Here is an 18,849-nt window from a genome sequence, read left to right as displayed (position 1 = left end):
ATATGGCACCATATTTCATGTAAAGGGATTAGGTTGATATTTGATATGTAGCCATTTATGAGGACATTGGAGTCAGTCATTAAAACAGACAATTTGTTCCCAATTTCTTCTTTTAAATGTAGATTGTTTTTCCCATTGCTGTCAGTATTTCTCAATAGTAGGCCTTTCTCAGTAGGCCTATTTCTCAAGGTGAACGGTCTAACACCCTCCCCACGCTCCACCCTGCGTGCATGTGTCCAGCTCCAAACCGTTACAGGTCATTACGTTCTCAGACAAGAGGCTAAACTCCTATTAGTCCTGCCTGCTGGTCTATGAATCTTCCCAACACATCTGGGATATATTGCTGCAGCAAAACATGTACTTAGATTAGGAATTAATTATGATTAAGATAAAACAAGGCTTAGCCTGAATAACCAACACTTAATTATTAACAATCCCTCAATACAGTTGATTGTTTTCCTGGTGTAGCATATGATTGGTCCATTAACTGAGAATATGGTGTTGTTTACTAGAGATGGAACTGACAAGCAAGGATAACCTGACCTTCAATCACTACCTAGTTTATTTTTTTATAATTTTTTAAAACTTTTAATTTATCTATATGCTATTATACTGAACAAAAATATAAACGCAACATTTAAAGTGTTGGTCTCATGTTTCATAAGCTGAAGTAAAAGATCCTAGAAATATTCCATACGCAGAAATGCATACGCTTAATTCTCTCAGATTTTGTGCACAAATTTGTTTACATCCCTGTTAGTGAGCATTTCTCCTTTGCCAAGATAGTGCATCCACCTGACAGGTGTGGCATATCAAGAAGCTGATTAAACAGCATGATCATTACACAGGTGCATCTTGTGCTGGGGACAGTTTCTCAAACTAGACACTCTAATGTGCTTGTCCTCTTGCTCAGTTGTGCACCGGGGCCTCCCACTCCTCTTTCTATTCTGGTTAGAGACAGTTTGCGCTTTTCTGTGAAGGGAGTAGTACACAGCGTTGTATGAGATCTTCAGTTTCTCAGAACAAGAATAGACTGATGAGTTTCAGAAGAAAGGTCTTTGTTTCTGGCCATTTTGAGTCTGTAGTCGAACCCACAAATGCTGATGCTCCAGATACTCAACTAGTCTAAAGAAGGCCAGTTTTATTGCTTCTTTAATCAGGACAACAGTTTTCAGCTGTGCTAACATAATTGAAAAAGGGTTTTCTAATGATGAATTAGCCTTTTAAAATAATAAACTTGGATTAGCTAACACAACGTGCCATTGTAACACAGGAGTGATGGTTGCTGATAATGGGCCTCTGTACGCCTATGTAGATATCCCATTACAAATCCGCCGTTTCCAGCTACAATAGTAATTCACAACATTATCTACACTGTATTTCTGATCAATTTGATGTTATTTAAATAGACAATTGCTAAATTGTTTTTCTATCAAAAACAAGTACATTTCTAAGTGACCCCAAACTTTTGAACGCTAGTGTACATAATACATATACCATAATCATTGCAGAATAAATTCCTCACTTTTTCTGGCCATGATGAGTTGATATTCCCAAAGTAGCCGTACAACAAATGACCACGCACATCTCTCATTTAATTGGGCCTATTAGATAGGCTATTATAATTTCAATAAATGCCCTACATCCGACAGAGAGCCCAGTTTATAACTTACAGTAGAATTTAACAGGTGAACAGACTGGTGGTCTTTTGTGTGTACTGTAGTTTCCATTTTTTTCCAGAGTAGACAATGTTTCAGAATTTGCCGGCAGTGCAGTATATTTAGGTTTGGGAAAAAATGAATGCAAACATTATTATATTCAAACGATCTGTTTATATGTCCACAATAATTTGTAATTGTTTTCGTCTTTCAGAAATGGTCAGATACAGCAAATGTCACTGTAAAGGAAAACATTCTGCCAACACCTCCAAAGACATTTCATCAAGTTGATAGTACATTGCTATTTCGTTTACATATGGTCTTGGCCTAATTCTAATACTTCCAAAGTACACAGCAAATAAGGGCTTTATTGTCACCATAAAAGGTGCCTGATGGGCGTTTTTCAGGCGGAGTCTTAATGCCCTTTCCCCACACACAGTTTTACGGCAGGCCTGGTTTATAACGGGAAACATGCGCATTTCTGAGGTGCATCAAGTTTAAAAATATATTTTTGTGCGTGCATAGTATTTTTAGAAATGGCACATGCAGCTATTTAGTGTTAAATTTACACAAAGGTTATAAATGAGGCCCCTGGAGAGAAAATAAACTGGCCTCAGAACAACTCCCTACTCGGAGTCAGACCATCAACAGTGAATACATAGAATGATGAAGATGAGAGAATCCTTCTCTGGGTGTGAGTTGCTCATATCTGACAAGACGAGCAACGAAGGATAGGAGATGTGTATTTTATTATGATATCAAAAACAGATTTAAATCTTGCCATGTTTATGATTTGAGGGGGTATACATTTCAGTTCATAAAGATTAGTTAAATATTTACATTTAAAATACACATGCGTAATTTACTATATTTAAATGTGAGTTTCCTGAATATCATATCAGAATAATTCAACATTATCTATCAGAGTTGGGGTCAATTCCATGTCAAGTCCAAATTTTACTAATTGAAAAACATTGGAAGAGAAATGGAATTTAAATTGTACCTCCTGAACTAATCCCAAACCTGGTATCTACGTACAAAATACTTCAGTCATGTTTCTTGATAGAATATAAAGTTACTGAATCTCATTGTCACATTACCATCCTAATTACAAGTGTAATCTTCTTTACTTTTTAAGAACACTGGTGCGTCTTTAGATTTAGAATGAAAGTCTTCCGACACTGGGAGCAGTGGAATGGCTTCTCTCCTGTGTGAATGCGCTAGTTTATTTTTAACTTTCCTGACTTCCTGAAATGCTTCCCACACTGGGAGCAGTGGAACGGCTTCTCTCCTGTGTGAGTGAACTTGTCTATTGTAATCAGTCCCTGTATTGAAACTCTTCCCACACTGGGAGCAGTGGAACGGTTTCTCTCCTGTGTGAGTGCGCTGGGTGTGCTGTTAGAACGTCTATGAAACCAAAGCTCTTCCCACACTTCTTCCCACATATCTTGAAATTTCCTGACTTCCTGAAGCTCTTCCCACACTGGGAACAGTGGAATTGCTTCTGTCCTGTGTGAATGCGCTCATGTATCTTTAAATTTCCTGACTCCCTGAAACTTCCCACACTGGGAGCAGTGGAACGGCTTCTCTCCTGTGTGAATGCGTTGGTGTGTTCTGAGATTATCTTTAATGAAGCTCTCCCCACACTGAGAACAGTGGTGTGGTGTGGCTTTGGCTCCTGGTGGGAGCTGGGTTGAATAAAGCTGTGGTGGTTCCATGGTGTTGTGAGCTGCTGGAGGACATGAGATTCTCTGATCTGATCTCTCCACTCCTCAACAGTCTGACATACTCATCATGGTGACATCTCTTTATGTGCTTGAGGAGGAAGATCTGAGAGGTGAAGGAAAACGGACGGCCAGCGCACGAGAAGATCTGGAAAGACTCAACGTTCACACCTGTGTGTGTGTGAGAAAGAGAGAGAGAAATTAAGAGAAGGGAAATCACAACAAATACATTTACAATATAGATATTATCCTGACTATGTGACCTGCACAGGAACATCTCAGGATATGATAATACACAACAGAAAAAAAGTTTAAACGCAATGATAAATTTGTCATTAGCTAGGCTTCCATTAAATTGTCATCAGATTTTCATGCAAATATAAAAAAAAAAAAATCACATTCAAGACAATATGCGCATTTTCTGACTTAAAAAGCTGCGTGTGATAACTTATTGCACGTAGCAATGACCTCTTAACTCCGATGCCGTTCGGTGGCATTTTCCAAAATGATGCATAATATGAATTGTTTCTGCTGTTTAATGTATATCAATATTGACTGATATAAAGTGCCTTCGGAAAGTATTCAGACACAATGTTACATTACAGTGCTAATGTAACATGATTTACATTACCGTGAGGTTGAAGGAATTCCAAATCAAATCAAATTGTATTGATCACATACACGTGTTAAGCAGATGTTATTGCAGGTGTAGCGAAATGCTTGTGTTTCTAGATCTGACAGTGCAGTAGTATCTAACAAGTAATAGCTATCAATTCCATAACATATACCCAATACACACAAATCTAAGTAAAGGAATTATGAATTAAGAATCTATAAATATTTGGACGAGCAATGTCAGTGCAGCATAGACTAAGATACAGTAGAATATAATAAAGTATATACATATGAGATGAGTAATACAATATTTGTTAATATTATTAAAGTTACTAGTGTTCCATTTATTAAAGTGTCCAGTGATTTCAAGTCTATGTATATATGCAGCAGCCTCTATGTGCTAGTGATGGCTATTTAACAGTCTGATGGCCTTGAGATAGAAGCTGTTTTTCAGCCTCCCAGTCCCAGCTTTGATGCACCTGTACTGCTCCGTGAAGAAATACTTGCAGTCCTCACAGTCTGGGAGAGAGAAAGATAAACAGAACATGTTAAAATGTAAAACACCAGAGTGGGAGAGAGAGAAAGAGAGATGACTCAGAGGTAGTGGTCATCTTTGGGGATCTCATCCTCTGTGTAAGTGATTCTTGGTCTGTCTCTCAGGTTTCTTCCGCTTGTGTGTCTTTATCTTTCCAGCCACTCTGACACACACACACACACACACACAGTGCTTTCAGAACAATCTACAGTGCTTTCAGAACAATCTACAGTGCTTTCAGAAAGTATTCACACCCTTTTTTTCCAGTGTTGTGTTACAGCCTGAATTCAAAGGGAAAACAGGTTGTGAAATTGTTGCACATTTGTTGAAAATGAAATACAGAAATAATATCTAATTTAAATTAGTAGAAGCACCTTTGGCAGCAATTAATGCTCGGAGTCTTTCTGGGTAAATCTCTAAGAGCTTTCCACACCTGGATTGTGCAACATTTGCCCATTATTCAAGCTCGGTCAAATTCAAATCTAATTTTATTTGTCACGTGCCGAACACAACAATTATTACCGTGAAATGCTTACTTACAATCCCTTAACTCTATTTATTGAACTGCATTATTGGTTAAGAAAATATTTACCAAATAAACAAAAGTTTAAAAAAAAAGTTGAACAAGAAATGACATAACAATAACAAGGCTATATACAGGGGGTACCAGTACGGAGTCAATGTAAACAGTCCGGGTGTCCATTTGATTAATTGTTCAGCAGCTTTATGGCTTGGGGGTAGAAGCTGTTGAGGAGCCTTTTGGTCCTAGACTTGGTGCTCCGGTATCACTTGCCGTGCGGTGGCAGAGAACAGTCCATGACTGGAGTTTTTGACAATTTTTGGGGCCTTCCTCTGACACCACCTAGTATATAGGTCCTGGATGTCAGGAAGCTTGGCCCCAGTGATGTACTGGGCCGAACACACTACCCACTGGAGGTGCCTTACGAGCAGTTGCCATACTAGGCAGTGATGCAACTGGTCAGAATGCTCTCAATGGTGCAGCTGTAGAACGTTTTGAGGATCTGGGGACCCATGCCAAATCTTTTCAGTCTCCTGGGGGGGGGGGGGGGGGGGTGTTGTCGTGCCCTCTTCACAACTGTCTTGGTGTGTTTGGACCATGATAGTTCATTAGTGATGTGGACACGAAGGAACGGGAAACTCTCGAACTGCTCCACTTCAGCCTCGTCAATGTTAATGGGGGTTTGTTCAGCCCTCCTTTTCCTATAGTCCACAATAAGATCCTTTGTCTTGCTCACATTGAGGGAGATGTCCTGGCACCACACTCCCAGGTCTCGGACCTCCTCATCGTTGTCGGTGATCAGGCCTATCTACCACTGTTGTCTTCAGCAAACTTAAATGATGGTGTTGGAGTCGTGCTTGGCCACGCAGTCGTGGGTGAACAGGGAGTACAGGAGGGGACTAAGCACGCAGCTCTGAGGGGCCCCAGTGTTGAGGATCAGCGTGGCAGATGCATTGTTTTTTTAATTTAATTTTTATTGAATATTCGAAACATACAATACACTTGCAGTGAAGCCGCTCAATAACTACATCATACCAATCATCCAACAGATTCCCATTCAGAGCGACACACAGAAGCATCCAGGGTCAATGCCCTGCTCAAGGGCATGTTGACCGATCTACCACCAGGCCAAAAAACGTGAATCCGAACCCGCCAAGATCCCCCCACAGTTCCCCAATAGCTGTCCCTCAACCATTCGAGACCCCTCGACACAGCCCCCCAAGGAAGAAAATATAAATACAATTCATTCCATTCCCCACCCCCAAGAAACCCCCAATGCACCAACAACCAAGAGAATGAACTAAAGAGGAAAAAGGAAAGACAGAAGAAAAAAAGCAAACAATGCAAAAATATAAATAATAATACATTTCAAACAAAGGACATCAAGGACAACTAAAATCATCAAATCAAATGTATTTATATAGCCCTTAGTACATCAGCTGATATCTCAAAGTGCTGTACAGAAACCGAGCCTAAAACCCCAAACAGCAAGCAATGCAGGTGTAGAAGCACGGTGGCAAGGAAAAACTCCCTATAAAGGCCAAAACCTAGGAAGAAACCTAGAGAGGAACCAGGCTATGTGGGGTGGCCAGTCCTCTTCTGGCTGTGCCGGGTGGAAATTATAACAGAACATGGCCAAGATGTTCAAATGTTCATAAATTACAAGTCAAACAATAATAATCACAGGCAGAACAGTTGAAACTGGAGCAGCAGCACGGCCAGGTGGACTGGGGACAGCAAGGAGTCATCATGCCAGGTAGTCCTGAGGCATGGTCCTAGGGTTCAGGTACTCAGAGAGAGAGAAAGAAAGAGAGAAAGAGAGAATTAGAGAGAGAATACTTAAATTCACACAGGACACCGGATAAGACAGGAGAAGTACTCCAGATATAACAAACTGACTCTAGCCCCCCGACACAAACTACTGCAGCATAAATACTGGAGGCTGAGACAGGAGGGGTCAGGAGACACTGTGGCCCCATCCGATGATACCCCAGGACAGGGCCAAACAGGTAGGATATAACCCAACCCACTTTGCCAAAGCACAGCCCCCACACCACTAGAGGGATATCTTCAACCACCAACTTACCATCCTGAGACAAGGCCGAGTATAGCCCACAAAGATCTCCGCCACGGCACAACCCAAGGGGGGGCGCCAACCCAGACAGTAAGATCACATCAGTGACTCAACCCACTCAAGTGACGCACCCCTCCTAGGGACGGTATGAAAGAGCCCTAGTAAGCCAGTGACTCAGCCCCTGTAATAAGGTTTGAGGCAGAGAATCCCAGTGGAAAGAGGGGAACCGGCCAGGCAGAGACAGCAAGGGCAGTTCGTTGCTCCAGAGCCTTTCCGTACACCTTCACACTCCTGGGCCAGACTACACTCAATCATATGACCCACTGAAGATATGAGTCTTCAGTAAAGACTTAAAGGTTGAGACCGAGTTTGCGTCTCTCACATGGGTAGGCAGACCATTCCATAAAAATGGAGCTCTATAGGAGAAAGCCCTGCCTCCAGCTGTTTGCTTGGAAATTCTAGGGACAATTAGGAGGCCTGCGTCTTGTGACCGTAGCGTACATGTAGGTATGTACGGCAGGAACAAATCAGAGAAATAGGTAGGAGCAAGCCCATGTAATACTTTATAGGTTAGCAGTAAAACCTTGAAATCAGCCCTTGCCTTGACAGAAAGCCAGTGTAGGGAGGCTAGCACTGGAGTAATATGATCAAATTTTTTGGTTCTAGTCAGGATTCTAGCAGCTGTATTTAGCACTAACTGAAGTTTATTTAGTGCTTTATCCGGTAGCCGGAAATTATAGAATTGCAGTAGTCTAACCTAGAAGTGACAAAAGCATGGATTAATTTTTCTGCATCATTTTTGGACAGAAAGTTTCTGATTTTTGCAATGTTACGTAGATGGAAAAAAGCTGTCCTTGAAACAGTCTTGATATGTTCTTCAAAAGAGAGATCAGGGTCCAGAGTAACGCCGAGGTCCTTCAGTTTTATTTGAGACGACTGTACAACCATTAAGATTGTCAGATTCAACAGAAGATCTCTGTTTCTTGGGACCTAGAACAAGCATCTCTGTTTTGTCCAAGTTTAAAAGTAGAAAGTTTGCAGCCCTCCACTTCCTTGTGTCTGAAACACATGCTTCTAGCGAGGGCAATTTTGGGGCTTCACCATGTTTCATTGAAATGTACAGCTGTGTGTCATCCGCATAGCAGTGAAAGTTAACATTATGTTTTCGAATGACATCCCCAAGAGGTAAAATATATAGTGAAAACAATAGTGGGCCTAAAACGGAACCTTGAGGAACACCGAAATTTACAGTTGATTTGTCAGAGGACAAACTATTCACAGAGACAAACTGATATCTTTCCGACAGATAAGATCTAAACCAGGACAGAACTTGTCCGTGTAGACCAATTTGAGTTTCCAATCTCTCCAAAAGAATGTGGTGATCGATGGTATCAAAAGCAGCACTAAGGTCTAGGAGCACGAGGACAGATGCAGAGCCTCGGTCTGATGCCATTAAAAGGTAATTTACCACCTTCACAAGTGCAGTCTCAGTGCTATGATGGGGTCCAAAACCAGACTGAAGCATTTCGTATACATTGTTTGTCTTCAGGAAGGCAGTGAGTTGCTGCGCAACATTTTTGGGGAGAGGAATGGAAGATTCGATATAAGCCGATAGTTTTTATATTTTCTGGGTCAAGGTTTGGCTTTTTCAAGAGAGGCTTTATTACTGCCACTTTTAGTGAGTTTGGTACACATCCGGTGGATAGAGAACCGTTTATTATGTTCAATATATGAGGGCCAAGCACAGGAAGCAGCTCTTTCAGTAGTTTAGTTGGAATAGGGTCCAGTATGCAGCTTGAAGGTTTAGAGGCCATGATTATTTTCATCATTGTGTCAAGAGATATAGTACTAAAACACTTGAGTGTCTCTCTTGTTCCTAGGTCCTGGCAGAGTTGTGCAGACTCAGGACAACTGAGCTTTGAAGGAATACGCAGATTTAAAGAGTCTGTAATTTGATTTCTAATAATCATGATCTTTTCCTCAAAGAAGTTCATGAATTTATTACTGCTGAAGTGAAAGCCATCCTCTCTTGGGGAATGCTGCTTTTTAGTTAGCTTTGCGACAGTATCAAAAAGGAATTTCGGATTGTTCTTATTTTCCTCAATTAAGTTGGAAAAATAGGATGATCGAGCAGCAGTAAGGGCTCTTCGATACTGCACGGTACTGTCTTTCCAAGCTAGTCGGAAGATTTCCAGTTTGGTGTGGCGCCATTTCCATTCCAATTTTCTGGAAGCTTGCTACAGAGCTCGGGTATTTTCTGTATACCAGGGAGCTAGTTTCTTCTGAGAAATGTTTTTAGTTTGTAGGGGTGCAACTGCATCTAGGGTATTGCGCAAGGTTAAATTGAGTTCCTCAGTTAGGTGGTTAACTGATTTTTGTACTCTGGCGTCCTTGGGTAGACAGAGGGAATCTGGAAGGACATCAAGGATCTTTGTGTTGTCTGTGAATTTATAGCACGACTTTTGATGTTCCTTGGTTGGGGTCTGAGCAGAATATTTTTGCAATTTCAAACGTAATAAAATGGTGGTCCAATAGTCCAGGATTATGAGGAAAAACATTTATTCCATGGGACAAAACTAGGTCCTGAGTATGACTGTGACAGTGAGTAGGTCCAGAGACATGTTGGACAAAACCCACTGAGTCGATGATGGCTCCGAAAGCCTTTTGGAGTGGGTCTGTGGACTTTTCCATGTGAATATTAGTCACCAAAGATTAAAATATTATCTGCTATGACTACAAGGTCCGATAGGAATTCAGGGAACTCAGGAGGCCTGTAAACAGTAGCTATAAAAAGTGATTGAGTAGGCTGCATAGATTTCATGACTTGAAGCTCAAAATACAAAAACGCCATATTTTTTTTTTTGTAAATTGAAATTTGCAATCGTAAATGTTAGCAACACCTCCGCCTTTGCGGGATGCACGGGGGATATGGTCAATAGCGTAGCCAGGAGGTGAGGCCTCATTTAACACAGTAAATTCATCCGGCTTAAACCATGTTTCAGTCAGGCCAATCACATCAATATTATGATCAGTGATTAGTTAATGGACTATAATTGCCTTTGAAGTAAGGAATCTAACATTAAGTATCCCTATTTTGAGATGAGAGGTATCATGATCTGTTTCAATAATGGCAGGAATGGAGGAGGTCTTTATCCTAGTGAGATTGCTAAGGCGAACACCGCCATGATTAGTTTTGCCCAAACAAAATCATAACAGCAATGCCAACTGTATATGTTTGTGTGCATGTCTGCCACTATTACATGTATGTGTGTGTTCTTGTATGTGTTTATTTGAATGAGTGTGTGTTTATGCATGTGTACAAACCCCTGTACGGCATCAGCCTCAGGCAAACCGACATTAGTTGTAAAAACACTGCCACTTAGTGTCATTCAAATGTACTTTTTATTATGTTTTATTTAGAGACTTTTCCCATTATTTTTAAAACTTTTCTCTTTGGGTAGGTCCTACCAGTCTACCAGTCTAGTGGTATCAGGGTAGGTCCTACCGGTCTAGTGGTATCAGGGTAGGTCCTACCAGTCTAGTGGTATCAGGGTAGGTCCTACCGGTCTAGTGGTATCAGGGTAGGTCCTACCAGTCTAGTGGTATCAGGGTAGGTCCTACCGGTCTAGTGGTATCAGGGTGGGTCCTACCAGTCTAGTGGTATCAGGGTAGGTCCTACCAGTCTAGTGGTATCAGGGTAGGTCCTACCAGTCTAGTGGTATCAGGGTAGTGTAGTGACGTTGTATTAGTTAATGTGACGACTGTTGTTCATCGAATGATTAAAAGTTTCTAATTGCGTGATTAACTGAATCTCGTTCTGAACGTCATATATAGTCCATGAATCTGCATGGACCCGGGTCTCACCAATGAGTTCGTACCACACCAATCTTAGTTGAATATTTATTTACTAGAAAGCTAAAATGATGATAAAAGATACACATAGACAAAACACATTATAGGCTATTGATTAAAACTTAGTATAACGGGCCAACACACTATGGCGCGTGTTACCCAAAATGGGGATTTCAAAGAGAGAGAGAAAAAAGAAAGTACACCAGAGATATATACATTTGGGTGAATTTGTCAGCTATGCTATTCTAACCCTAGCCTTGCTCCAAACTGCCGCTCTTATGGGTCAGAATATAGTGATGTAATTACGTGGGGAAGACCTCAGAGGATTCTCTGCGTGGACCGTTCAGGCTGCTCGATGACACACTTCTCCGGCGCACCTTTCCGGTCGTCCTCACGATGTCAGTGTCCTTTTGGCTTAGGAGTCTGTTCCCTTACCCTTGCTCTGGAAGGGGTCTTCTGAGGTCAGACAGCTCTGAAGATCAGAGCTCACAGAATAGGAATGAAACCGTTTAGATACCACGAGTCGCTGGGATTGGATGCTAAGGGGGTCCGGCTTGAATTCACCCGCTTAGACACAGCTACTCATCCGTAGCTTGGGTAGAAAAAGATTGCTTTGTCTTCAAACTTGTGTTGCGTTCTGGGTTTGTTGACTTTTTAGACCTTGGCTGCAGCTTGGGTCACGTAGTCTCCTGTAAATTCTTTACTCACAGGTTTTATACCCTTGTGTCAGAAGTGGGCATAACCGCCTTTAGGGCAATTCTCTGGCCGTACCACTACAGAAAAGCACTACAGAAAGAGATAGACAAATATAATGAGAGTATTTGCTCCATTAATGTTGGAAGCAATCTAATCTTTGTAGCTTTAACAATCCCTACAGTATAGAACAACATATAGGTGTAGAACTTCAGTAGAACCCCTTTAAAACCAAACATCGTTCAACAGCAGTTCCTGTTTTTAAGACGGTATACTTACTCCTGGTGTTAATCAGATCTCCAATCTCCTCTTTCACTGGGTCATCTCTTCCTCCCCCTCTTTCACTGTAACGTCATCCTCTTCTTTCACTGGGACTGTCATCTCTTCCTCCCCCTCTTTCACTGTAACGTCATCCTCTTCTTTCACTGGGACTGTCATCTCTTCCTCCCCCTCTTTCACTGTAACGTCCTCCTATTCTTTCAATCTTGTCAGAGCCTCCCCTTTCATTCCGAAAGCTTATTTTTCCTTCTTCTTTCACTGTGACAGTGATCTCTTTCTGCTCTGCTTTCACTACATAACTCCAGCATCTCTCCAGTCGAGGGGTCCACTCATCCTCCTTGAAGTTACTGGGTGCGAGAAGCGGATCATTGTTCACTAGTTCAAATCTGCCTCTCCTCATAAAAGCAGGTACTGGGGAGTTCAGCCCTGAGGGACACATTCGCACACACAGTAGAGACACTGCTCATTACAACAGTATACTGAAAACGTATAATCTAATGCGCAATTATGTTGATTCCAGACATTCGTTCATTTTTGTACAGCGCAACCCATCAGCTATTATGAGCTGTTGTCAAACATGTGAATCTCGAAAGACTATTGTCTCCTCAATAGTGTGAAATGAATTCTACCTGATGAAAAGCCAAAATGAGTTTGATATCTTGGCACTTAAATCACACTACATTTTCGAAATTTCACATACTATATATATATATATATTAAAAAAATACTAATAATCACATTCCCAAAATGCCTACTATTTAGAATGCATGTACGGGTATTCGAACATGGACAATGACTCCTAAGACGTGTAAAGACACACACAGCTACTATTGTAGCTGGAAATGGATGATTGTTAATGGAATGTCTACATTTATCAGCAACCATCACTCCTGTGTTCCAATGGCATGTTGTGTTAGCTAATCCAAGTTTATCGTTTTAAAAGGCTAATTGATCATTAGAAAACCCTTTTGCAATTATGTTAGCACAACTGAAAACTGTTGTCCTGATTATTAAAGCAATAAAACTGGCCGTCTTTAGATGAGTTGAGTATCTGGAGCATCAGTATTTGTGGGTTCGATTACAGGCTCAAAATGGCAAGAAACAAATAACTTTCTTCTGAAACTCGTCAGTCTATTCCTGTTCTGAAAATGAAGGCTATTCCATGCGAGAAATTGCCAAGAAACTGATGCTCGTACAACGCTGTGTACTACTCCCTTCACAGAACAGCACAAACTGTCTCTAACCAGAATAGAAAGAGTGGGAGTGCACATCTGAGCAAGAGGACAAATACATTAGAGTGTGTAGTTTGAGAAACAGATGCCTCACAAGTCCTCAAATGACAGCTTCATTAAATAGTACATGCAAAACACCAGCCTCAACGTCAACAGTGAAGAGGCGACTCCGGGATGCTGGCCTTCTATAAGCCATATCTCAGACTGGCCAATAAAAATAAAAGATTAAGATGGGCAAAATAACAGACACTGGACAGAGATATGACTTTTAACTCTGCCTAGAAGGCCAGCATCTTCACTGTTGATGTGACATGCAATTGGAACACAGGTGTGACGGATGCTGATAAACGTAGATATTCCATTCCATTTTTATTTTTTATTTTTAAAGCAGCCGTTTCCAGCTACAATAGTAATTTACAGCATTAACAATGTCTACACTGTATTTCTGATCAATTCAATGTTATTTTAATTAACAAAAAGTGCTTTTCTAAAACAAAAAACAAGGACATTTCTAAGTTATCCCAAACTTTTGAACGGTAGTGTATGTCCCAACCCCGGAAATGAGAGAAGGAACTATTAAGACACTGCAGAGCCGGCGAGAGATATGGGTCAGAAACAACATACCTCAATTTTATTTAACCAGGAAAGTCAGTTAAGAACAAATTCTTATATGGTCAATCCGACAGCGGAAGTGGCCGTACAGCATTTACTGCGATGCAGCCTCCCACAGACGTCATGGCTTTCATACTTCTTGCGCTTAGCGGAGCACAGCAGGGCTATTGTAAAGGAAGTAACTTTGTGTTTACACAAGACATACCGCCCCCCACCTACTGTCAACAAATCATGAAACCGCAGAGCTATATGGAAGCCCTACACATTGTTACAAATTGTGGTCATTTGCACTTGTGTCGCAGCTGAAGTGGGAGGGCTGGAGCATGCAGGGAATGACATAGCTTCAGAGGGAAAGATTCATGTTAGGAGAAATTTAGTATTATCATAAGGAGACATTTACTTGAATTACGGAGGAGGAATGGGGGAGCAGAGGAGGTTGAAGAAAAAGAGGGAGTTAGAGGGTGAGCTTGAATTGGTTACAAATGGAAATGGTTTGTTGAAGAATAATAGTAGAACGTGTAAGCAGAGTGAGCTGTACACCAGATCGAAGACAGGAGGAGAAATGGAAGTGAATGAGGGCGAAGTATCGGAGGTGGTAGGTGTGGTGAAGTTATCAGAGCCAGAGGCTTGCACCGAGGGTTAGGATGAGTCTGATGGTAGGAGTGACATTTTTGGAAAAAGTGGAACCTTGCCTTTTGGCTGATCCTTTTATGTTTTCAGGGTGGGTTAAAACGGAATTAGGTGCCGTGGAATCGGTGAAGGTAACCCGAAGTGGTCTTGTGATAATTGTTTGTGTTTGTTGGTGAGAGGGAGAAGGTTCTCCGCATCAAACTACTGGGGACAAGAGATGTGAATTGTTTTTGCTCTCAAGAAAAGGGTGAATGATTACTGGCGTAGCGGTAAATGTGAAAGTGGACCAACTGAAGATAAACATATCCGGTGTTTGTGATGCTCGTTATTTGGTGCGACGCAGACAGGGTGGCGTGTGTGGAGAAACTGAGTCGTTGTCTGTTCTTTTGCGTTTTGATGTTGAGTCTTTGCCCGACAAAAGTGACTTTAGAACATACTTTTGATCATTGAGTGTATGTGGACACCTGATCGTTCCAAAATCATAGGTATTAATATGGAGTTGGTCCCCCCCTTGCTGGTACATCAGCCTCCACTCTTCTGGGAAGGCTTTCCACTAGATGTTGGAACATTGCTGCAGGAACTTGCTTTCTTCAACCATAAGAGCATCAGTGAGGTTGGGCACCGATGTTGTTCAATTAGGCCTGGCTCGCAGTCAGCGTTCCAATTCATCCCACAGGTGTTTGATGAGGTTAAGGTCAGGGCTCTGTGCAGGCCAATCCACACCGATCGACAAATCATTTCTCTATCGACCTTGCTTTGTGCACTGGAGCATTGTCATGCTGAAAAAAATAAAAGGGCCTTCCTGTTTCCACAAAGTTGGAAGCACAGAATCATCTAGAATGTCATTCATTGTATGCTGTAGCATTAAGATTTCCCTTCACTGGAACTAAGGGGCCCAGCCCGAAACATGAAAAATAGCCCCAGACCATTATTCTTCCTCCACCAAACGTTACAGTTGGCACTATGCATTGGGGAAGGTAGCGATCTCCTGCCATCCGCCAAACCCAGATTCGTCCTATGGACTGCCAGATGGTGAAGCGAGATTCATCACTCCAGAAAACGCATTTCCACTGCTCCAGAGTCCAATGTCGGTGAGCTTTACACCACTCCAGCCGACGCTTGGCATTGCGCATGATCTTATGCATGTGTGGCTACTCAGCCATGTAAACCCATTTCATGAAGCTCTCGACTAATAGTTATTGCGCTGATGTTGCTTCCAGAGGCAGTTTGGAACTCGGTAGTGAGTGTTGCAACTGATGACAGATGATTTTTATGCACTTCAGCACTCGGCAGTCCCATTCTGTGAGCTTGTGAGGCCTACCACTTTGCAGCTGAGCAGTTGTTACTCCTAGACGTTTCCACTTCACAATAACAGCACTTACAGTTGACCGGAGCAGATCTAGCCGGGCAGCAATTTGACGAACTGACTTGTTGGAAAGCTGGCATCTTATGACAGTGCCATGTTGAAAGTCTACCGCTGTTTGCTCAATTTTATACACCTGTCAGCAACGGGTGTGGCTGAAATAGCTGGATTCACTAATTTGATGGAGTGTCCATATACTTTTGTACATAGTATATCAGTTATCCCTTACTAGCTTTTGTACCAAATACATTACGTTGTTACATGTGTCAAGCTTATGGGCATGTGGCAGCAGAGTGTAGGAGGGAGGTTCCTAGGTGTGAGAAGTGTGCAGAAGGGCATGAGACAAAATGAATGTGTAGCATTGGGGAAAGAAGCGGTATGTGTTATCTATAGGGGTGCCCATGCGGTTGGGGATCAGAAATGTCCGGTGAGAGTGAGGCAGGTTGAGGGTACCAGGGTTAGAGTACTGCAGAACTTGTCATAAGCGGAAGCAGTGAAAAAATTTAGGAAGATGGGTCAAGGGGTAGGGATCCTGAGAGAAGTGCTGTGACTAGTAGCTCAGTACCAGTACAGATGGACAGGCCAACAAGTGATATATGCTTTAGTAAGATTATATGCAGAGAAGTGTTTGGGTGTACGAGATTTGACATCAGAATAGTTACAGGGTGTGTTGAGTGGTGGTGTCCCATCCTTTCAGGCTGTTGGCCTGAGGTACAACTAGATTTAGTAGAATAGGGTGGTGGGTTTTTAACTAGTGTTGGGTTATATGGTAGGGTATTTGTTGATTTCTACCTTTTTTTTTCAAGCAAAGAGTTATACTCCAGTCTAGTTGGTGGCGGTAATGCAATATTTATTCAATGCCAACAACCGTTAAAACTCATTGAAGAAGATACAAAATGTGAGATGTCCAAGGGAATGTGGTATGGAGCTTGATTTGGCCTCTGTATGCCCCGCAATTGCGTCACACACTCCATAAAAAGCCTAGACCATATTTCACATTTTAGGATCAAGCATAAATTGGCTTTTATTCCGACCCTAGTGCAGCTCAGTGCTAACAAGCGTAATGGTAGGGTCAGGATCTACTGGCTAGATATCTACAGTAACATTAGGCTAGAAATGTTTCAACTCACCTTGTCAGAAGAATTTATAATCCTAATGAATTTGCAGTCGTCCATTGACGACGCTCTTAGTCCCAGACTGAGGCGGTAGCTGCTGCACTTACTAAATTACAGACATAAATTAAAATACAAATTGGTTATAATAACAAGAATGTTGTAATTTTCAGCCAGGTATTGTAAATTACTGGCCTTTTGAAACCGTTGTGGGAAAAAGCTAGATACATTATCCAGTTTCTAAACCCAAAGCCGCAACATCACGAGACTGCCAGGAACACTTGCGAAGGTCGTGGTTTGAGGTATGAGAGAAGTGACAAATTATTCCTTAGTTGTTCATTTTCTCAAAATCTAAAGGCAAAACCGAGATTCGAGCAAATGTCTTAAGTAGTTGAACATGGCATTACCCCAACCTCGTGAAAATGACAAATTGAAATTTTGTCAAAAACTTTTATATCGAACTACGGTTTGCACATGCGTAGTATGGCGCGAGACGACTAACAATGAGAACGTGTTTGACAGTGAAACCAGATGACATGTTACTGCGCATGAGTTTAGCTAGATAACATTGCCTACAAGCGTGATGGGGGATTTCTATTGGAGAAGCAGTTTCTGCCTATCTTTATAATGTACTGTCTTCGATCTGACGTCTACTGCGCAGACGTTGCATACATCAACCAATGATTGTGTCATCCTCTTCTTTTTCTCATGTATAATGGCGGTCCGCAAACAAGCGTCAAGAGGTGCATGCCGCCACCTACTGTACGAGTGGTAAAATATATATATATATCCATAGTAGGAAAGGGGGAAAAGACAGACATCACACATAAAAATAAAATATGATACAAAGTCCACATTTTTAACTCCCTAGGTTGACGAGAAATTTTCACTGGTGCAGGCTCTACTACCATTGTATATTCAACGCTACTCACTCCTTCCACTTGTCTCTCCGCCTCCAGATAGGACACAAGCTGGCTAGCCCTTCACCCGGGCCACCTCTGGCTCCTTCACCCAGGCCACCTCTGGCTCCTTCACCCAGGCCACCTCTGGCTCCTTCACCCAGGCCACCTCTGGCTCCTTCACCCAGGCCACCTCTGGCTCCTTCACCCTGGCCACCTCTGGCTCCTTCACCCAGGCCACCTCTGGCTCCTTCACCCGGGCCACCTCTGGCTCCTTCACCCAGGCCACCTCTGGCTCCTTCACCCGGGCCACCTCTGGCTCCTTCACCCAGGCCACCTCTGGCTCCTTCACCCTGGCCACCTCTGGCTCCTTCACCCAGGCCACCTCTGGCTCCTTCACCCTGGCCACCTCTGGCTCCTTCACCCAGGCCACCTCTGGCTCCTTCACCCTGGCCACCTCTGGCTCCTTCACCCAGGCCACCTCTGGCTCCTTCACCCTGGCCACCTCTGGCTCCTTCACCCAGGCCACCTCTGGCTCCTTCACCCAGGCCACCTCTGGCTCCTTCACCCAGGCCACCTCAGGCCACCACAATTGCAACATATAACCTCTGCTGGCATTCAATACTCTTCATTTCTGCATTTACTTGCCAGATGACAAAATCTTTGACACTGAAGGGGTTTATGCACGAAGGCTCTTACATGGTATCTCATGTGGCCCGACTTAACATAAGGGAGAGACTCTTAATCAAAGAGGAAAAGTATGGATGAAGTGAGTTTCTTCACTCCATCTGCCAATGCGGGTCAGTCGACATGCACCAACCACTCCACCTACATCCTCAGGTATTTCATCTGCACCCACTTCATGCACCACCCCAGAGATAACCCCCTTGATAGGCACTCTGCTTTGAAGATCCATACACAAAACATTTCACTCCGATATCTTTTTGAGGCAGAAAGCCCACTTATTCTGCTCCGCTGATCTAAAAATCTGAATAAGACCATCTCTACAGTGTCATCGACTGACAGATTGCTATAATTGTGGGGCACGTTC

General features: G+C 42.5%; 1 long non-coding RNA gene across 1 annotated transcript; it reads right to left on the bottom strand.

Annotated features, from left to right (window-relative positions):
* Positions 1-1,793: 1,793 nt before the first annotated feature.
* Positions 1,794-17,472, bottom strand: LOC118938723. Its single transcript, XR_005035983.1, has 3 exons — positions 16,918-17,472; positions 11,951-12,376; positions 1,794-3,553 (listed from the first exon to the last, which is right to left on the bottom strand). It is a non-coding gene; the product is annotated as an uncharacterized LOC118938723 (long non-coding RNA).
* Positions 17,473-18,849: the final 1,377 nt, after the last annotated feature.

The sequence above is a fragment of the Oncorhynchus mykiss genome, chromosome 14 (genome assembly GCF_013265735.2).
Source record: "Oncorhynchus mykiss isolate Arlee chromosome 14, USDA_OmykA_1.1, whole genome shotgun sequence".
In the NCBI taxonomy this organism is placed as follows: Eukaryota; Metazoa; Chordata; class Actinopteri; order Salmoniformes; family Salmonidae; genus Oncorhynchus; species Oncorhynchus mykiss.
The sequence above is the reverse complement of the archived record's forward strand: the minus strand, read 5'-3'. Positions and strand labels throughout refer to the sequence as shown.